This window comes from Leopardus geoffroyi, chromosome X (assembly GCF_018350155.1).
Source record: "Leopardus geoffroyi isolate Oge1 chromosome X, O.geoffroyi_Oge1_pat1.0, whole genome shotgun sequence".
NCBI lineage: Eukaryota > Metazoa > Chordata > Mammalia > Carnivora > Felidae > Leopardus > Leopardus geoffroyi.
Window position 1 is genome coordinate 89,195,843 of NC_059343.1, and position 22,925 is coordinate 89,218,767.

A 22,925-nucleotide genomic window follows, 5' to 3' on the forward strand; every position below is an offset into this window, starting at 1 on the left:
GATTACTTTAGGTACCGTATGTAAATGGAATGAGGCAGTGTTTGATGATCTTCTGTGACTGGTTTATTTTACTTAGCATATTATCCTCAAGGTTCATCCAAGTTGTAGCATGTGACAGGATTTCTATTTATATAGTAGACTAATATTCTCTTGTATGTATATACCACATTTAAAAAAAATCCATTCATCTATTGAAGGACATTTAGGTTATTTCTACCTATTGGCTATTGTGGATAATGCTTCAATGAACATGGCAGTGCAAATGTCTTTTCAAGATTCTGATCTTAGTTCTTTTGGATAAATACCCGGAAATGGGATTGCTGGGTCATATGGTAGTTCCATTTTTAATTTTTTGAGGAACTGCCATAGGGTTTTACATAATGGCCATTCCATTTGTTCATTCCCACCAACAGTGCACAAGGCTTCCAATTTCTCCACATTTTCACCACTACTAGTTATTTTTTATTTTTTTATAATAGTCATCCTAATAAGTATGAGGTGATTTTGCATTGTGGTTTTGATTTGCATTTCCCTGACAATTAGCAATGTGGTTTTCATTTGCATTTTGCTGACAATTAGCAATGTATAGTATCTTTTCATATGCCTGTTAGCTATTTGTATGTCTTCTATGGAAAAATGTTTATCCAAATCCTTTGCTTAATGTTAAATAAAGTTATTTGGGTGTTTTTGTTTTTGCTGTTGAGTTGTAGCCGTTCCTTACATATTTTGGATATTAACCACTTATCAGATACATGGTTTGAATATATTTTCTCCTATCCCATAGATTGCCTTTTCATTCTGTTGATTTTTTTTTTTTTTCTGAATAGAAGCTTTTAAGTTTGGTGTAGTCCCACCCGTCTGTTTTTGTGTTGGTTAACTGTGCCTTTTTTTTTTTTTTTTTAGTGTCGTATTCAAAAAGTTATTGCCAAGACTAATGTCACGAAGCTTTTGCCCTGCTTTCTTTGAGGCATTTTATAGTTTTAGACCTTATGTTGAAGTCTTTAATTTTGAGTTGATTTTTGTGTATGGTGTAAGATAAGGGCCTGATTTTTCTTTTGCATATGAATGTTGTTTTCCCAACATTGTTTGTTGAAGAGACTATCCTTTCTTCATTGTGTACTCTTGGCATGCTTGTCAAAGAACATTTGGCCATATATGTGTGAGTTTATTTCCGGGCACTATGTTCTATTTCATTGGTCTATGTGTCTATCTTTATGCCGGTACGATACTGTTTTGATTGCTGTAAACTTTAACATATTTTGAAATTAGGAAATGTGTGGCCTGTAGCTTTGTTTTTCTTTCTCAAGTGTCTTTTGTCTATTGAGGTCCTTTGTGGTTTCAAATGAATTTTAGCATTATTTTTTCTATTTCTGTAAAAATGCCACCGGGATTTTGATAGGGATCACATTCAATGTGTAGATTGATTTGGATAGTGTGAACATTTGCACAGTATTGTCTTCTAATCCATGAACATGGGATGTCTTGCAATTTATTTGTGCCTTTAAATTCCTTTCAGCAGTGTTTTGTCATTTACAGTGTACATGTCTGTCACCTCCTTGGTTAAATATATTCCTAAGTATTTTATTATTTTTGATGCTATTTTAATGGAAACATTTTCTAAAAATTTTTCCAGATAGTTCATTGTTATTATATGGAAATATAACTGATTTTGTGTATGTTCATTTTGTATCCTGAAAAAACTTAATATTTAGAGTGTATGCTAAATTCACTTATTAGTTCTAACAATTTTTGTGGAGTCTTTAGGATTTTTACATGTAAGGTTATGTCATGTACAAACAAAGCTAATTTTATTTCTTCCTTTCTGATTTAAATGTCTATTTATTTATTTATTTATTTATTTATTTGCCTAATTGCTCTGGCCAGGACTTCTAGTACCAGAGTGAGTAAAAATGGTGACAGTGGGAATCCTTATTTTGTTCCTGATCTTAGGAGAAAAGCTTTCAGTTTTTCACCATTGGTATGATGTTATCTATGGACTTTCTATATATAACCTTTATTATTTTGAGGTAATGGCCTTTTATCCTTAGTTTTTTAAATTTAGAATACTCAACGTTTCACCATGAAAGGGTATTGAATTTTGTCAAATGCTTTTTCTGAATCTGTTGAGATAATCATGTGATCTCCCCCTTCATTCTGTGGATGTGGTGTATCACACTGATTGATTTGCGTATGTTGAGTCATCCTTGCATCCCAGGACAAATCCTACTTGGTTGTGGTGTATGATTTTTTTATGTTTTTTTTTAAATTTTATTTTTGAGAGAGAGAGAGACAAAGTATGAGCAGGGGAGGGGCAGGGAGAGAGGGGGATACAGAATCCGAAGCATGCTCCAGGCTCTGAGTTGTCAACACAGAGCCCAATGCAGGGCTCGAACTCACATACTGTGAGATCATGACCTGAACTGAAGTTAGACGCTTAACCGACTGAGCCACCCAGGCACCCCGGTGTATGATTTTTTTAATATGCTGTTGAATTTAGTTTGCTCATATTTTTGAAGTTTTTGCATCTATATTCATTAGGGATGTTGGCCTGCAATTTTCATTTCTTCTAGTGTCTTTTTCTGGTTTTGGCATCAGGGTAGGGCCAGCCTCACAAAATGAGTTTGGAAGTATTCCCTCCTTTTCAGTCTTTTGAAAGAGTTTAAGAAAAATTGGCTTCTGAAATTACTTTTAAAAAGAATGAAGTTAATTAAAAGAATGAACTTAAAGTTAATTCTTTAAAAGAAGTTAATTCTTTTTAAAATGTTTGATAGAATTCACCAGTGATTCCATCTGGACCTAGACTTTTTTGTTGTTGTTGTTGTTGGGAGTTTTTTTTTTTTTTTTTGATTACTGATTCAATCTCCTTACTAGTTATACTTCTGTTCAGATTTTCTGTTTCTTCACGATTCACTATTGATAAGTCATATGTATTGAGGAATTTAACCATTTCTTCTAGTTTGTCCATTTTGTTGGCTTATAATTGTTCATAGTAGTTTCTTATAGACCTTTTAATTTCTGTGCCATTGGTTGTGATATCTCCTTTCATATCTGATTTTATTTATCTGGGTATTCTCTTTTCTTACCTATTGTAGTTAAAGATATGTCAATTTTGTTGGTCTTTTTATTTTATTTATTTCTTTTTAAAAATTTATTCATTTATTTTGAGAGACAGCAGCATGAGTGGGGGAGGGGTAGAGAGAGGGAGAAAGAGAATCCCAAGCAGGTTCGGTGATGTCAGCATATGGAGCCTGATGTGGGCCTCGGATCTCACGAACTGTGAGATAATCACCTGAGCCAAAATCAAAAGTCAGATGCTTAACCAACTGAGCCACCCAGGTGCCCCTTGTTGATCTTTTTTAAAAAACCACCTATTAGTAATTAATAAACATCTAGCCAGACTCACCAAAAAATAAAAAAATAAATAAAATAAGGGAGGGAGGGAGGGAGGGAGAGAGAGAGAGAGAGAGAAAGGACTCAAACAAAATCACAAACCAAAGAGGAGAAATAGCAACCAACACCACAGAAACACAAACAATTTTAAGAGAATGTTATGAAAAACTATATGCCAACAATTTAGGCAACCTAGAAAAATGGATGAATTCCTAGAAACATGTAACCTAAAAAAACTGAAGGAGGAAGAAATAGAAAATTTGAACAGATTGATTACCAGCAAGGAGATTGAATCAGGAATCAAAAAACTCCCAACAAACAAAAGTCTAGGTCCAGACAGCTTCACAGGCAAATTCTACCAAACATTTAAAGAAGAGTTAATACCTATACTTCTCAAACTATTCTAAAAAATGAAAGAGGAAGGAAAAGTTCCAAATTCATTCTATGAGGACAGTATCACCCTGATACCAAAACCAGATAAAAATACCACACACACACAAAAAGAGAGAACTACAGGCCAATATCTCTGATGAACATAGATGCAAAAATCCTCAACAAGATACTAGCAAACTGAATCCAACAATACATTAAAAAAATCATTCACCATGATCAAGTGGGATTTATTCCTGGGATGGAAGTCCAGTTCAGTATTCACAAATCAATGGACAGGATACATCACATGAATAAGAGAAAGGATAAAAAACCATATGATTATTTCAGTAGATGCAGAAAAAGCATTGCACAAAGTACAATGTATACTCATGTCTAAAAGCCAAAACAAGCTTGAAAAAGAAAAGCAAAGCTGGAGGCATCACAATTCTGGACTTCAAGTTATATTACACAAAGCTGTAGCCATCAAGACAGTATGGAATTGGCACAAAATAGACACATAGATCAATGGAACAGAATTAAAAAAAACAGAAATAAACCCACAGTTATATGATCAATTAATCTTTGACAAAGCAGGAAAGAATATCCAATGGGAAAAAGATAGTTTCTTCAATAAATGGTATTGGGAAAACTGGTCTGCTAACACGCAAAAGAATGAAAATAGATCACTTTCTTACAACATACACAAAAATAAACTCAAAACGGATTGAAGACCTAAATTTGAGACCTGAAACCATAAAAGTCATAGAAGAGAGCACAGGCAGTAATGTCTCTGACATCAGCCATAATAACATTTTTCTACATATGTCTCCTGAGGCAAGGGAAATAAAAGTAAAAATAAATTTTGGGGACTACATCAGAATAAAATGCTTCTGCACAGCAAAAGAAACAATAAACAAAACTAGAAGGCAACCTACTGAATATTTACGAATGACACATCCAATAAAGGGTTAGTATACAAAAAAATTAAGAACTTATACAACTCAACACTCCCCAAATAATCCAATTTAAAAAGGAGAAGACATGAACAGACATTTCTCCAAATAAGATCTACAGATGGCCAACAGACACATGAAAAATGTTCAGCATTGCTTGTCATCAGGGAAATGCAGATCAAAACCATGATGAGGGGTGTCTGGGTGGCTCAATCAGTTAAGTGTCTGACTTCAGCTCAGGTCATGATCTCACAGCCTGGGGATTCTAGCCCTGCGTTGGACTCTGTGCTGACAGCTCAGAGCCCGACTCCTGATTCAGATTCTGTCTCTGTCTCTGTCTCTGTCTCTGTCTCTCTCTCTCTCTCTCTGCCCTTCATCTGCTCACACTCTGTCTCTCTCTCAAAAATAAGTGAAGATTAAAAGTTTAAAAAAGAAAACATAATGAGATATCACCTCAAACCTGTCAGAATGGTTAAAATCAAAAACACAAGAAACAACAAGTGTTGGTGAGGATGCAAAGAAAGGGGAACCCTTGTGCACTGTCGGTGGGAATGCAAACTGGTGCAGCCACTCTGGAAAAGAGCATGCAGTTTCCTCAAAAAGTTAAAAATAGAACTACCCTATGATCCAGTAGTAAACTACTGTGTATTTACCCAAAAAATACAAAAACACTAATTCAAAGAGATATACACACCCTTATGTGTCTAGCAACATTATTTATAATAGCCAAGATATCGAAGCAGCCCAAGCGTCCATCAGTAGATGAATGGATAAAGAAGTGATGCACACGCATGCGCGCGCGCACACACACACACACCACACACACACTGGAATATTCAGCCATAAAAAAGAATGAAATCTTGCCATTTGCAGCATCATGGATGGAGCTACAGAGTATAATGTGAAATAAGTCAAAAAGACAAATACTATATGATTTCATTCATATGTGGAATTTAAGAAACAAAGCAAAGGAGCAATGGGAGAAAAAAAAGAGAGAGAGAGACAAACCAAAAAATAGACTCTTAACTCTAGAGAACACACTGATGGTTACCAGAGAGGAAGTGGGTGGGTGGATAGGTGAAATAGGTAATGGGAATCAAAGAGGGCACTTGTGATGACTACTGGATGATGTATGGAATTGTCGAATCACTATATTGTACAATTGAAACTAATAAACTAATATAACACTATGTGTTAACTGTACTGGAATTAAAATAAAAACTTAATAAAAATTTTTTTCTTGGGTGATTTAATTAAATGTATTATCTCACTGTTGGTTTCTGTTGATGGTCTTTTCTCACTCAACTTGAGATGTTCCTGACTTTTTGTATGATGAGTGATTTTCTGTTGTATACTGGACATTTCAAGTATTATGTTATGAGACTCTGGATCTTACTTAAATCTTCTGTTTTAGCAGGTCTCTTCTGAGACTGCTCTGATGAGGGAATGGGGGCATGACTTCATTATTGCCAGATGGGAGTGGGAGTCAAGGTTTCCCACTTACCATTCATTGATACTGGGGTAGGAATAGGGGCATCTCATTATTACTGGGCAGGGGTAAAATTTCAGGCTCTCCCTAGGCTTCTGCTGACAGAACCCTGGCTTGGAGAGAGAAGAACATCTTGCTATTGCTTATGGGCTCTTTTACTGTCATGTTCTGGGGGCTTCGTTACTGGCTAGCAGGGATGAAAGTTCCAGATACCCACTAAGCCTTTTCTGAAACTACCTCAGAGAGAGGGGGAGGAGGATGTGTAACTCTTTACTGCCAGATGAAGGTGGAAGTCTAGGCTCTGCACTTGGTCTTTGCTGATGGGTGTGGAGTAGGGCCACGGTTTTTCCTGTGGCATTTGGCTAAAGTACAGAAGTTATTGTCTAAAAGATTTCTGTCTTGCTAGGCTACCACTTTCTGTTCCTTTGGCTAGAGCTTTTCTGGGGTCTATTTTTGTCTGCAGCATTGGTATTTCTGGGTTGCTGGCTTCTCCATCACTGGGTCCAGGATGTATTACTCAAAAACAAAACCCAGAGAACTTACTTAGGTCTTGAGGTCCCTAGCCAGACTGTCTTCTCTCTACCTTTCAGAGTTATATAATATACAAAATATTATATGATATAAATATATGTATATATATAATAATGTCCACTGTTTTTGTATATTATGTATACACATATATAAAATGTCCAGTGTTTTTTTTCAGCCATATTTATTGGAAAAAGTAAAAAAAGGTATGTTTATTCTATCTTTTCTTGGAATCAGAAGATGTATAAGTGGTTACTTAAAGAAACCATGAATACTGTTAGTGATAGCCTTTTTCCCTGTAAAAATCTAGTTAAGAATGGATAAAATTTCTCTGACTCCTACCCCCATGGTATACCACTTTTTAATTTTAGCTATTTTTACACTGTGGTAAAGAGCACATGAGAAAAATATTACTATCTTGACTAATTTTAAGTGTATAGTTTAGAAGTATTAAATATACTCACATTATCATGAAATAGACCTCTAGAACTTTTTCATGTTGAAAATCTGAAACTCTATACCTACTAAACAGCAACTTCCTTTTTTTTTCTAGTCCCTAGAAATCACCATTCTACTTTCTGTTTCTATAAATTTGACCAGTTTATATATCTTATATAAAGTGGAATGATACAGTATCATTGTATCATTTGTCCTTCTTTGACTGGCTCTGAGTGTAATGTCCTCAACATTCATCCATTTGTAGCATATGTCATATTTCCTTCCTTTTTAAGGCAGAATAACATTTTAGTGTGTGTGTGTGTGTGTGTGTGTGTGTGCGCGTGTGTTTATTCCTTCATCCTCTGATGGACATTTGGATTGCTTCTACCTTTTGGCTACTGGGAATAATGCCGCTATGGAAATGGGTGTTCAAATGTCTCTTCGAGACCCTGATTTCAATTCTTTTAAATATATATTCAGAAATGGAATTTCTGGATCATAAGGCAGTTCTATTTTTAATTTTTTGAGGAACCTCCAATATTGCTTTCCAATGTGGTTGCACCATTTTACAATCCTTCCAACAATGTACAAGGCTTCCAGTTTCTCTATAGGCTTGGTAACACTTGTTATTTTCTGTAGCCATCCTAATGGGTATAAGGTGATAGCTCATTGAAGTTTTGCTTTACACTTCTCTGATGATTAGCGATGTTGAACATTTTTGATATGCTTGTTGGTCATTTATGTATCATCTGTCTATTCAAGTCCTTTGTCCATTAAAAAAAATAAGATCATTTGATTTTTGTCTTTGAATTGTAAGAGTTCATTATATGTTCTAGATATGAATCCCTTAATGGATGTATTATTTGCAAATATTTTCTCTCATTCCATAGGTTGCCTTTTCAACGTGATGTACTTGTAATGCACAAAAGTTTTTTTTTTTTTTTTTTAATTTTTTTTTTTTCCAACGTTTATTTCTGGGACAGAGAGAGACAGAGCATGAACGGGGGAGGGGCAGAGAGAGAGGGAGACACAGAATCGGAAACAGGCTCCAGGCTCTGAGCCATCAGCCCAGAGCCCGACGCGGGGCTCGAACTCCCGGACCGCGAGATCGTGACCTGGCTGAAGTCGGACGCCCAACCGACTGCGCCACCCAGGTGCCCCTGCACAAAAGTTTTGAAGTTTGCTGCAGTCCCGTTTGTCTATTTTTGCTTTTCTTACTTGTCCTTTTGGTGTCATATCCAAGAAATCATTGCCATGTCCAATGTCATGAACCTTTTCCTCTATGGTTTCTTCTAGGCATTTTATACTTTTAGATCTTGTGTTTAGGTTTTTAATTCATTTTAAATTAAGTTCTGTATATGGTGTACGATAAGGGTCCAACTTCATTCTTTTGCATGTGGATGCCCAGTTTTCCCAATACCATTTGTTGAAGAGACTGTCTTTTTCTCATTGAGTTGTCTTGTCACCCTTGTCCAAGACCATTCGACCATATATATACATAACGGTTTATTTCCCAGCTCTCTAGTGTATTCTGTTAGTCTATTTGTTTGTCTTGATGCCAGTATCATACTGCTTTGATTACTGTAGCTTTGAAATATATTTTGAAAGTGTGAGTCTTCCAACTTTGTTTTCTTAAAAAATTGTTTTGGCTATTTAGACTTCCTTGAGATTCCTTATGAATTTATCTAGTTCTGAAAAAAAATCCATTGGGATTTTGAGGGATTGTGTTGACTCCATAAATTGTTTTGGGTAGTATGGATATCTTAACAACATTAAGTCTTTCCATCCATGAATGCAGGTGTCTTTCCATTTATTTGTGCCATCTTTAATTTCTTTCAGTAATGTTTTGTAGTTTCCCATTGGCACACTTCTGTTTACTAAATAAAAGTAGGCTATCAAGTAAAATACTTTGATAAACCCTGCTTTTCCAGTAATTTCAGAGTGCAGAACTATGGATGGGGTGCCATCCATTGTTCCCACAAATTATTTGCTGCTTGGCAGAATTGCTGCCTATACCGGGAGCTCTGCTTATTCAGACATGGAAGACTTAGTTAGTGTGTACCTGTGGTGCAATAGAAAGGGGGACAGGATCTGCATCCCATCTTTGTCTTTATTCACTATCATTATATTTCCCTTTAAACTAGTCCTGTTTAGTGACTCTAAACTGGAGGCCCTGGCACAATTGCTTAAGGGTGGCAATAGAGAAAGCTACAACCAGGCTTTGGATGGAGAGAGACTTCAAAGCAAACCCAACCCTGAGCCCTGCCTCCTCCATGAAGCCTTGTTTAATTATGCTATCGCATGCTTATCTCCTTTCTCTGACGTCCCAATAACACTTGTGTCTATTACACAACCAGCCTTCATCTCATCTTACTGAGTAAGACCTCAGTTACCTAACTCTTTCTGGGGAAAAGGCATTTTTAGTAACCTATTTTCAAAAATGGCTCATGATTTCCTCTGTTTGAGCACCATAAGCTTTTAACATTCTGTCTTGAATAGAATTTTCCAAAAAGAGAAAAAAAAACTACCTAGAGACAATTTAGTCCTCTGATTTCTTATACAGCATTTATAGGCATAATTTAATTAATTAAGGATCATTGTTATGACTATCAATTATTGCTTGCTATAATACAGTGGTATTCTAAGGCCTATTGAAATGTGATTTAATGTTTGTTCCCCACACTTAATGGTCCCAGGCCATTTAGTCTGTGTGTGTGTGTGTGTGTGTGTGTGTGTGTGTGTTAATCCATATTAGTTTTTTATTATATTCTGTCTGTTTTCTTGTCAGTTGGCCCTTCTTGTTGCTGTCAATCTACTTTTGTAAAATCAGGTTTTATTCCCTAGCTCAGAAGGCTCAAGAAAAATTTCTTAACTGGGACTTGATGCCTGAAGGGAGTGCTTTTCAAGGATCTTGAAAGTTTCCAGATTTACCTTCTGTAGTCTATTTTGTTTGTTTATTGGTAGGTTTGTTCTAGTTTGGAGAACTTAACTGTGGGACTAAGAACAAAATCTCCAGGAACAGGAACCACTGGGGTCCTTGAAACCAAAATCACCCTAATATTTCCTTCTGTCAGGCCTCTCTCACTCACACTGCATGACTCTCCAGACATTTCCTGCTGGATCAGCTGGAAAGAATAGTTGGTGACAGGAAGCATTTTGAGGCAACTCTGGCCTATATCACTTCCTATCATCAGAGAAACAAACTTCAAAAGGTGACACTTAAGAAAAGGCACTTTCTACGTGGGGCTCTGTGACAAGGAGTACTCCAAGTTCTGACAAAGAATTCAGAGTGGGGAATATTTATTTTTATTTTTTTAATGTTTATTTATTTTTGAGAGACAGGGAGAAAGCGTGAGCAGGGGAGGAACAGAGAGAGAGGGAGACACAGAATCCAAAGCAGACTCCAGGCTTTGAGCTGTCAGCACAGAGTCCCACACGGGGCTTGAACTTGTGAGCTGTGAGATCATGACCTGAGCAGAAGTCAGATGTTCAACCGACTGAGCCACCCAGGCACCCCTAGAGTAGGGAGTGTTTTTTAAGTTTTGCTACCATAGTCTCAGTAGATGGAAGAAAGTAGAAATGGGAACCGCCTTTAGGGGCAGTTATTGTGAAGTTCATGATGGAGAGGGGGAGCTATGGCATGGGTGTTGTAGAAGCAGTTCAAAGTTCTAGAAGTGTGAACTGAATATAATGGATATTACATAGCTAGAAATACACCAAAAAGTCATAGTTGGGAAAAGCAAGGCAGACAGTTATTCACTGTACTTCCTTGTACACATCTATTTTCAGTATTCATTATTGTGGAATTGTTTCAACTTTTCAGAGATGTTAGAATGTGAGTGCACTTGCTGATCCTAATTCTCTGGTGAAATGTAAGACAGGTGAGACTGAGGTTACAAGCTTTGAAATTTAAGTAAATTTTCTATTAGCCACAACCAGGCACAAGTTCTAATGAAACACTTAGCTTTGGGATATTGACACTTATTTAAAGTGTACAAAGCACTTTGACAGTTATTCTCTCATTTGATCCTCACCATAGCCCTGCGGGGGGGTGGTAAGGTATTATCTACATTTTATGGATAAGGAAAGGGAATCTTAGTTTAAAAGAATAGCCCAAGGTGACTTGCATAGTAAAAGGCAGAGCAGAAATAGAACCTAGCTCTTCTAATTCATAGGCCAGTGTTTTCTTAAGTCTACAATGCTTTCTTTCACTAAGATTTGGGGGGAAATTCAATATATATTTCTCTTATGAAGACAAGCTAATGCTATAGTAGAAAAGAATAATTAATAAATTTTTGAATTTCTAATCAAAGTGGTCCTGAAAAGTAGATGGCATTTTGGAATGTTGTAAGTTGAAAAACCCAGTAAGTTAGCCTTACATCTAAATAATATCTGAAGCCCCAAACTGCTTTCACTGGGATTCAATGTGTGTGTGTTCAGAGACGTGCGACAAATTTAGAACTCTATCTCTACCCCTGATAACAGAAGAATATTTTGTTATTAGCATAATATTGATCTAATCGCCAATAATCTATACCAGAAATAAATCCAGTATGGAGACTTAACTTTTTCTTTTTGCTTGAATTGAAGTATTCTTTACACACAGTTAAGTGCACAAATCTTAAGTGTACAGCTCAGTTAAATGTTATATATGTGCACCCTCCACCCAGATTAAGATCAAGAGCATTTCTTCCTTCCACCCCACCCCCAAGTTTCCCTCTTGCCTCCCAGTCAACACCACCTCCCAAAGGTAACAACTATTCTTTTTTTTTTTAAACATCTTTAACTTTTTTAAATGTTTATTTATTTTTGAGAGAGACAGACAGAGTGTGAGCAGGGGAGGGGCAGAGAGAGAGGGAGACACAGAATCCAAAGCAGCCTCCAGGCTCTTAAGCTGTCAGCACAGAGCCTGATGTGGGGCTCAAATTCACGAATGCCAGATCATGACCTGAGCCGAAGTTGGATGCTAATCGACTGAGCCACCCAGGTGCCCTTGTAACAACTATTCTGACCATTATTATCATAGATTAGTTTTGCCTGATTTCAGACTTTATATAAACAGAATAATATTCTAGGTATTATTTTGTGTCTGTCTTCCTTTGCTTTAACATGTCCATGTGATTCATCTATGTTTTATACATAATATTAGTTCTTTTTTGTTGCTATGTACCATTCCCATGTATGATCCACCACAATTTATCCATTTCCCACGTCTTAGTCTATTCAGGCTGCTGTAACAACATTTCATACACCAGATGGCTTAAACAACAAACATTTATTTCTCACAGTTCTGGAGGCTAGAAGTCCAAGTTCATGGCACTAGCAGGTTTGATATCTGGTGAGGTCTCTTTTTCTGGCTTGCAGATGGCCACCTTGTTGTGTCCTCACATGATGGAAAAAGATCATCTCTCTGGTGTCTCTTCTTACTAGGGGACTAATCCCACTCATTGGGATTCTATCCTCATGACCTAATTACCACAAAGGGACACCTCCAAATACCATCACATTGAGGATTAGGGCTTCAACATAGGAATTTTGGGAGAACACGAACACTGTGTTGGTAACGCCGCATTGATGGACATTTGGATTGTTTCTAAGTTTTGGATATTATGAATAAAGCTTCTATGAACATTTTTGGCCATATCTGTTGGTGGACAAAAGCAATCATTTTTCTTGGGTATAAACCTAGGAGTGGAGTCACTAGGGTAGGTGCAATAAAAGACATTTTTAATTTAGAATAAGGTAATTTAGTATTAATGAAAGAACTGATGGCTGAGCATTTTATAAGAAAACCCACTTCATTAAGAGCCCCTTTCAGAGTTAAAAAATGGATCTGTGTTTTGTTTAGCAGATCAAGATTCTCTGCTTGTCCAATATTAGAGAGTATTTTTTGCTGTGGTTGGTGGGTTGGGTCTTTCATGCTCTTGGGTAGATAGGTATTTATTTTCCTGGTATCTGGAACATAGAGTGCACATCAGGGATGAGGAACCATTTTATTGCAAGCTGTATCTTTTTTAGATGGGGTAAAATTTGTCTTTTTTGGGGCAACATGGCTCAAATAATTATAAAATAATGTTGGAAAATCAAGTTCACTTTACAGAAATTTGCCTTAGGATTAACTTGGAATGCATCTTTTGTTCTGAAAGTGAAGGTACATGTATAATTTTATGTAATCCCAAAACTTAACTCTGGCAGTATAATTTTACATTACGTCAAAGGTAAAGAATTTTTAAACATCATATGTCTACTGGCAACATTTACTAATGAAGTGTGATGTTGAAAGGGTATGGGGAAAATTCCCGTGGTCTGGGAAGCGAGTGAGGTGATGGTAAACAGAGGAGAAAACTGGGAACGTACTCTAAATGAAGAGTCCTGTTCCTGGAAAGGACTCAAGAGCCTCTCCCATTGTGCTGTACCACTAAGCATGTCACAACACAGAGACCAGACCCACCTTAACCTCTTCCTTGACAAAGATGGTCACTTCAGATTTTGGTGTGTGTGTGTGTGTGTGTGTGTGTGTGTGTGTGTGTGTGTGTGTGTGTTAACAATTTAATTTGATAATGAATGTTAAAAAAAAAACATCAACTAGGATTTGCATTACCGGTGATTACTTGTTGCACTGTTTACGTTCTGCTAATGTACGAGATACCCAGAGTTCCTCCTGGGAGCATTTGAATGTGTTTAGGAGCTCCATGAAGCCTAGGTTGAGTCCAGAACCCTTACTAAGGCTTCCAAGGCCAACATCTCCTAGGCTTGTTTGCCTCTCCAGCTTCAACTCCTGACAGTTTCCATATGGAATCGCTGTTCTACAGTCTCTCAGTCTTTGGTGTTTTGGTCCAAGCGTCTCCTCTGCCTGGAATATCCTTTTCTTGCCATATTTGCTTAACTCTCATTATTTAAGGCTAAGCCCTGTCATCACCTCTCTTCCCAAAGCCTTCTCTGTACTCTAGGCTGGCTTAGATGATCCTCTGCTGTGCTTCCTTAGCCCCCTGTACAGACACACACCGTATCATATAAAAATGAATTCTCTTTCTATCTTCCCATTAGACTTGGAATTGCTTAACATGTGTTACTCTCCCCAGGGCCTAGCACAATGCCAGTCATATGGTAGGTACTCTGCAAAGGATTATTAAATTGCATTTGCATAAACATATAAACCAGCATTTAGACTTTTATCACTGTGTTCATTCATTCAACAAACATTTGATAGACCTTGGGGGACAACTTATTGCAAGGCACTATGATTGGAGCTTTAGGTGATATGGAGATAAACACAGTGTGTCCTAGGATGGGAGTTCATTCCAATGGCAGAGAGCTGACAAGCCTGCGAATAACACTAACCTAGAGAGCAAAGTGCCCAGTGCCATAAAAGAAGTTAAAATAAGGGACTTTAGAAGCTTAGAAGAAGGAAAAAATATTTCTTGGTGGCAAAATGAGGAAGAAGAGTTCACAGAGAAAGTAGCATTTGAGGTAGTACTTAAGTGTTTAACTAGGACATGAATGAGCCAGGAGCCTCCAATGTATCATGTGGTTTATTTTTGGCTAAAAAGAGTACATATCTTGAAGGAGTAATGAGCAGTGGGGAACAAATACAAATAAATGTAGGAGGTGGTCATATTGGAGAGAGCCTTAAATGCCAGGCTGATGAGTTTGTATTTGATTCCTATCAGTTGGAGCAATCTTGGAAGCCCATGGAAGTTTCTGAGCAGCTCAGTGACACAACTGAAGAGATCCTTTATGATTAGTCTGGTAATGGCGTCTTTTAGTATTTCCTTAGTAAATATTAACTAATTAATTACCAATAATTACTTTTACTAAATAGTGTGGAAAAACTTCAAAGCCTGTAGCTCCTTGACCTTTTTGCATGAGTCCTTTCTCATTGGAAATCTAGATGAGGTAAGAAATCATATGACTAATTAGTTCTGAGAAATGAACACTGAAATTGACAGAGGAAGGAAACACTTGCAAGACAGAAATGGCTCATAAAAATGCATAGACGTATAAAGAGTTGTTTGCTTAGGAACCGTGTCCAAAACATTGCCTTCAGCCATCTGGAAAAATCCGGACACACTATATGAATTATAGTGTTAATATTTATTCCTTTGGGGTAGTTTAGATCATTTCCAGTTAAAAATAATTATAGTGTTCTAACCTCAGACTGTCTACTCTTACTCTCTCTTATAAACAGTGGGTACTGCATTGTCAGTTTGTTTTATAGTATGTTATATAACCAGAGCATCTGATTTGTTGCCACCTTAGGCCAGGCCTTTAACACTTGATGCCTGGATTATTACAACAACTTTCTCGTTGGTGTCCCATCTCCAATGCCTCGGATCCAGCTTTTATCCTAATAGCAAGCTACTCTCCATCCAGTATAGTGGGAAGTATAGTGGGGAGTATACTGGATCAAGAATTAGATTAACTTGAATCCTTGTTCTACTTCTCACTAGCTATATGACTGAACAAGTTTTATCACTTCTCTGAATCTCAGTTCCTTCAACTCCAAACTGCAAGTAATGATCTCTGCCCTATCTCAAGGGCTGTCTCAAGGATCATGTGAAAGAACTCTGAAAACTGTCAATGGCTTTACTCTACTGGCTGGCTTTCCACCCTGTACAATCCAGTCCCAAGCCACCTCTCTAATCTCATTGCTCACTATTCTCCAGAATTTACCCTGTCTCTGATACATACATATTTAATAGTACTCCTCTGATCTGGAATATTCTCCTATCTTATCTCTGCTCATCCTAATGGAAGCAATAATTTAAGGACCAGTTAAAATCCTATACCCTCTTTGAAATCTTGATGGCTCCAATGCTCATTTGATTTCCCCCTTTTCTGAATTTTTATAGCATTCAGTTATTATCAATACTTGCTTATATATTGCCTTTTATTATTAGATCTTTCATTTACTTAAGGCTCATGTCTTTAGATATTATGCTTTTCTGATGCCTTAGATTGCTCATTTAACACATAGTAAATATTTATGAGGATATGTCCTCTGTATCCATCACAGAACCAAGTACAGAACTTAAATAAATAATTGTTGGCTCATTTATTTAGAAATTCACATACAGACTCTCTTAAGACAAGTGAATCCATCTTCTCTTCCCAGAGCTTAAAGTACTCCTCCTAACAACCCACCCTATCTCTACCTCCTACAGAACCATAAATAGGTTGTTAAGATAGGTCTGCCCAATAGAACTTGCTGTGATGATGGAGCTATCCTATAGCTGTGCTGTCCAGTATGGTAGCCAGTAGCCACATGTGGCTGTTGAGTGCTTGAAATGTGGCTAGTGCAACTGAGTAACTTAAGTTTTAGTTGTATTTAATTTGAATACATTTAAATGTAAACAGCTGCATGTAGCTAGTGGCTACTGTATGGACAATATAGGTTAGACCACTGGCTTTCAAGCTTTTTTGATCCAACAATACAATGGGAAATACATTTTATATTTCAACCTAATTTATATACACACAAGTTTTGTGAAATGATATTAATCCTTGTTATGTATGATATATTGTAATATTTTCTGTTCTATTTAATTTCATTTTTTAAAGCGTATTTATTTATTTTGAGAGAATGAGCAGGGGAGGGGCAGAGAGAGAGGGAGAGAGAGAGAGAGAAAGAGAGAGAATCCCAAGCAGGCAACTTGCTGACAGCACAGAGCCCGATGCAGGCTTGAACTCACAAGCTGTGAGATAATGACCTGAGCTGAAACCAAGAATCGGATGTTTAACTGAATGAGCCACCCAAATGCCCCTATTTAAAATTTCTTTAAATGTTTATTTAGTTTTGAGTGAGAGAAAGAGACCGAGTGTGAGTGGGGGAGGGGCAGAGAGAGAGGGAGACACAGAATTCAAAGCAGGCTCCAGGCTCTGAGCTGTCAGTACAGAGCCTGATGCGGGGCTCAAACTCAAGAACTGCCAGCTCATGACCTGAGCCGAAGTCGAATGCTCAACCAACTGAGCCACCCAGGCACCCCTCAAGTGCCCCTATTTAATTTCATTTTTTAAATATGCTGATTGCAACCCACTATATAGATTTCAAAGCCCACTGATAAGTTATGATGTGCTGTTTGAAAAACACACTGCTCATTTTATAGATGGAGAATCTAAGGCCCAAAGAAGTGCAGTAAGTTCTCAAAGGTCCCATAGCTAGTTAGTGGCAGGGTAGGATTAGAAACTACATTTTAGGTTTCCTAGGCTAGGGCTGTTTTTAAGAGGGGTGAAGAGTGATCCCTCCTTCTCTTCATCTGCCAAAAACCCCCCACATTTTTTATGTAGAGCAAAATTATTTGATACACTCTTCATTTTGGCTAAATACTGTCATGATATCGTGCTCCCTACATGAATCATGAGCTCTGTATTTGAGTATTCCTTCTCTTTTAGCTTGGGTACCATCCAAAATCAAAGATACAATGCCACAGGGGCTTTTTTGGACCCACTGTATGATGTGGCAGTGACACTAATGTGCAACTGTACTCCTGGTGAATACAACCACACTTCCCACTTAACAGTTTGATTCTTCACAACAAAACCTGTTGATAAATAATCAAGGTGATTCTTACCTCAGCTTGTGGGATAGTTACCTCAAGTCTTGAATTATAAAACCAATAAAATGTTTTTATCCATCCATCCATTCATCCATCCATCCAATGTCCTACCTTCTTTGTATGTCTTATAAACAAAGATAAGCTTTATAAAAGTGACATCTTGGGGCACCTGGGTGGCTCAGTCAGTTGAGTGTCCAACTTCGGCTCAGGTCATGATCTTGCAGTCTGTGAGTTTGAGCCCCGCATCGGGCTCTGTGCTGACAGCTCCGAGCCTGGAGCCTGCTTTGGATTCTGTGTCTCCCTCTCTCTATGCCCCTCCCCCGCTCATGCTCTGTTTCTCTCTTTGTCAAAAATAAATAAACATTAAAAAAATTTTTTTTAAAGTGACATCTTTTTCTTCTGAAAAAATGCATCTCTCCAAAAAGAGCAGAGTTACCTTATCAAAAGCAAAACGAGGCAGCAATTTAGAGGTGATGTATGTGTAAGGTAGATCCTGCCTTCCTCACCAGTTTGTGCATGGGATCCCATTTCTTCATGGATATCTCTTTTTTTTAAGTTTATTTATTTTAAGAGAGAGAAAGAGAGCTGTGGAGGGGGAGAGAGAGAGAGAGAGAGAGAGAGAGAATGCCAAGCAGGCTCTGCACTCAAACCCACAAACCATGAGATCATGACCAGAACTGAAACCAAGAGCTGGGCACTTAACCCACTGAGCCACCCAGGTGCCTCTCCTCATGGATATTTCTGAATGCATTTCAGTCAGCAGATAGCAGACAATAATTTATCCTTAAGTGAGAACAACAACAAAAATATACTTAAAAGGGCAATAAGTTTTTCAAAAGAATCACTTTAAAGGAAAACCAAAGAGTCCAATTTTGCCTTCTGTTTGATTCTTACCATCATTGTGTCAGTAAGATGAAGTGACTGAATTCTGTAAGATGTGTTGTGTTTTGTGGGGCCAAGCTATCAATGGCCTGGTTGATTTTTCTAGCTGAAAAGTAAGGAGTACTTTCATTTAACACTCATTTACCAATAGTCCCTTGCCAAACAGACTGGTTATCCCTTTGCTGACTTGCCCTACAATGGGTCAGGTGCAGCCTCCTATGCTACACCACCACCAGTACTAGTCAGTTAAATAAAATCTCAGAAAGTCATAAAGTCTAGCTGAATGATAACCCTTCAGCTAAGAGTCTATATGGTAAGTCTAAAATGATAAAGGGTGTCAAAGTTTTTACTGGTCTGTAGAGAAAGGATGCATGTCTTTCACATTATTTGACCACCCAGCATTGCTAGGATTTGACTTGCTGAATACATTCAAGAAACCTTTCAGTTTGGGACATGAAAATCCCCCATGGAAATAATGAGGAATGATGTCCAGTTCTCTATTTTCAAAGCTCTTCATTGTCAGAAAAGCAGGGCACTGGGAGGAAGAGAAATGAAGATGGGGTGGGGTCCATGCATGGGTGGGCAGAGGCTGGAAAGGCAAGAACACTAAGTGGACCCAGGAGGAAGGAGGTGAAGGCACATTTTAGGCTGAGTTTTGTTGTCCTGAATTCCTCCTGCCTTCCTAGGTTCTGCTTATCTACCTGCCATCTACCATGCCCCTCTTCACTTTTTTTTTTAAACCCTTCCTTTGTCAACTAAACCCATGAGTCCTACATGTTGTGGCTAGACCAAACTTTATCTCCCTACCCTGCACCATGTTTTTCTGCTACCGTTTATTTCATCACTCACACTTACAAACTGGAAGGTATTTTTAACTCTGACTCTCTCTCTCTCCCCCCAGCCCCACCCCACACTCAGTTGCTTGCCAAATCCTTTTAGTGAATTTCTCCCTTCCCCCTTTCCACTTATATCTTATTTCTATCAAGGCTCAGCTCTGATACCACCTTTTCTAGGTTGTGCAAGGCCCATTCACCCCCAGTTGGAATTAATCGTTTCTTGCCTTCCACATTGCTTTCTTTAAAATTTTTTTTTAATCTTTATTTATTTTTGAGAGACAGAGACAGGATGTGAGTGGGGGAGGAACAGAGAGAGAGGGAGACAGAGAATATGAAGCAGGCTCTAGGCTCTGAGCTACCAGTACAGAGTATGTCCCAGGGCTCAAACTCACAAACTGCAAGTTCATGACCTGAGCCGAAGTTGGATGCTTAACCAACTGAGCCACTCAGGTGCCCCTCACATCGCTTTCTTTTTAAAACTGAACTAGAATTGACATACAATAATATATTAGTTTCAGGTATACAACATAGTATTTTGACATTTTTATATGTTATGAAATAATCACCTTGGTAGGGCTAGTTACCATCTGTCATTATACAAAATTATTACAATATTATTGACAACATTCCCTATGTTGTACAACTGCTTTCCCTTATTATAATACTTATTGCTATTAGTTGTTTTCAGACCTGTCCTCTCCACTAGATTAAAAGTTTTTGGAGGATGGATGCTACGTCTCAGTGATGTTTTATCCATTGTGTGCATAGTAGGTACTCAGTAAAAGTTTATGGGATGAATATGTTAATGAATATTCGACCCTTACCATACCTGTTTTCCATGGATATTTTCTTGTTTTTGAAGCTGTTACTTGATACTATGTTAAATGTGCATGTATTGCTGAGAAGGCTGTTCTGGAATCAGCAGTATCCTGGCATGCCTTTAGAATCAGGTGGCCTACAAGGAAGACATGCTGTGGTATCTCAGTCCCCTTCTGGCCCTGAGATTCTGTGACAGATTTCACTTAAGAGAATTTGTGTTGTTTGTGGGACACAAGCCTCACAGAATCTGGGAACCTTCAGGTACAAGTGTCTCTGTTAAGCCCTATCAGAAAATGTGTTGTTCAAAGCCATTTTTTCATTTGCTTGCAATTTTATAAAAACCAACCTTTAAAAATACAGTCAATGACTGGAAAAAAATATTAAAGTAAGATATCGCAGAAATGGCAGAGTGAGGACCTCTGAAAATTCTATTTATAAGAGCAATGAAAAACACTGGCAGAAATGGTCAGAGTCAACCTTTTCAGAACCGTGGAAGTTAGCCACAGAAAGCCTTTCCCCGGAGGCTTTTATGGAAAACTGTTAGAGGTGCAGCCACTAGGAAAAACAGTATGAAGGTTCCTCACAAAATTAAAAATAGAAATATCATATGATCCAGTAATACCACTTCTGGGTATTTACCTGAAGAAAACACAAACAGTGTTTAGAAAGATATATGCACCCCTATGTTTATTATAGCACTATTTACAGTAGCCAAGATATGGAAGCAACCTAGCTGACCATCAATAGATGAAAAGGTAAAGAAGATGAGAGATACACACACACACACACACACACACACACACACACACACACACACACTGGAATATTACTCAGCCATAAAAATGAACAAAATCTTACCACTCGTGACAACATGGAGGGATCTAGAGGGTATTATTTTTTTAATGTTTATTTTTGAGAGAGAGAGAGACAGACAGACAGAGCATGAGCAGGGGAGGGGCAGAGAGAGAGGGAGACACAGAATTCGAAGCAGGTTCCAGGCTCTGAGCTGTCAGCACAGAGCCCAGCGCGGGGCTCGAACTCATGGACTGTGAGATCAATGACCTCAGCTGAAGTCAGATGATCAACCGATTGAGCCACCCAGGCATCCCTAGAAGGTATTATGTTAAGTGAAATAAGTCATCCAGAAAAAGACAGATACCATATGATTTCACTTATATGTGGAATCTAAAAAACAAAACAAGTGAACAAATCAGAAACAGACTTAAAAATACAGAGAACAAACTGGTGGTTGCCAGAGGGGAAAAGGGTGAGGGATGGGCAAAATAGGTGAAGGGGATTAAGAAGGTACAAACTTCCAGCTATAAAATAAATAAGTCATGGGGACTGAAAGTACAGCATAGGGGATGTAGTCACTAATATTGTAATAATTTTATATGGTGCCAGATGGTGACTACACTGATTGTAGTGACCATTGAGTAACATATAAGTTGTCAAATCGCTATGTTGTACACCTAGAATTAAGATAATATTGTATGTCAGTTATACTTCAATTAAAAATAAAATAATTAAAAAAAGAAAACCGTTAGAGGCAACTGATTAACTTCATAGATGCCTGATGCAGTAGATCAGGCCTGATCATAGATGCCTGATGCAGAAAGCTTAAAAGAAAAACCTAGGGAGTAACATGTCCATTGGAGCTTGAAAAGTTCAGGCATATCCCTGGGAATCTAGAAGACTATACGCATGCTGAGGACTGTGTGCATTCCCAGTGTTGTGTGCATGCTCAGGAAAGAGCTGACAGGGTTCTAAGCTTTTGCTCTGGCTGATCTCAAGCTCTGCACAAGGGAAGACTAAGGCAGAGTTATCAGCCACCTGGCTGAGTGTTGAAGGCATGTCCCAACATGTACACATAGCCTCTTGGCCAAGACTGGGAGACTTGCTGGTTCCAAGAGTTTAAGGAAGTCTTTGTTCAGTTATTAGCTGACCACTAAGCCAACCTAGCAGAGACTTCAGTGCAATAATTATTATTAAAGTAAAATGGAACAGAGTGAAGCCTGTTGTTCATCAGACCTTGTAGAAGCTAATTCTTGGTCTGCCCAGCTGTGGTCTTTGTAGCTCTGCCTGTATAGCTCCTATCTCTTTAAACAGGATGAAAGGGGCAGTAAACTCATATGGGGCCAATGTTTGTTCATTTAAGGCAAGATAAAAGTAGTTTATGAATTTTTTTTAAAGGATTGTGTTAGTCAGAAGTGATTCTGTTGGAAATGCGATTTCACTTCTGCACCTTAATGATGCCCCAGTTTGCTTCTTCATGACTCTGAGTTCTCCTTGTGGAAGACCTATTCCTCTTTCCTCCCTGGATCCTCTTGTATACACTCTCCCCATGTTATTGCTCTTCACTTCTGTTCTGGCTTTCATTTGTTTCATCCGTGTAGCTTCAACTGGGGCTGGCTGTAGCCCTGCATTCTTGGAGTCCATCTTCTAAGAGGAGAATTGGGAAGAACAGAGACCATCTTGACCTTCTTTCTGGCCTGAGAAGGGCTGAAGAGCAAGAGGAAAATTCTTTGGATACCATTTTGGTCAGGGCCATCCCAAATGAAGCAGTGGAGTTCTCACAGGCTTTAAGGGGCTGTACTAATTTGACCAGCTGGCCAGGGTTGGCGATAGAGAAATGGTTTTTCTTGGCCAGTACTAAAAAAAA

The 22,925-nt window shown here is 38.1% G+C and overlaps 1 protein-coding gene across 2 annotated transcripts in view; it reads left to right on the forward strand.

Moving 5' to 3' along the window:
- Positions 1-22,925, forward strand: part of ATG4A (autophagy related 4A cysteine peptidase) — a 57,456-nt gene that overhangs the window by 10,385 nt on the left and 24,146 nt on the right. Inside the window, exon 1 of one of the 2 annotated variants that reach the window (XM_045472453.1) lies at positions 14,901-14,919. The exons of the other annotated variant lie outside the window; for it this stretch is intronic. The gene's annotated coding sequence lies outside the window, so the exon portion shown is untranslated. Of the gene's footprint in view, positions 1-14,900; positions 14,920-22,925 lie in introns of those variants that run through there. 2 annotated transcript variants of the gene reach the window in all.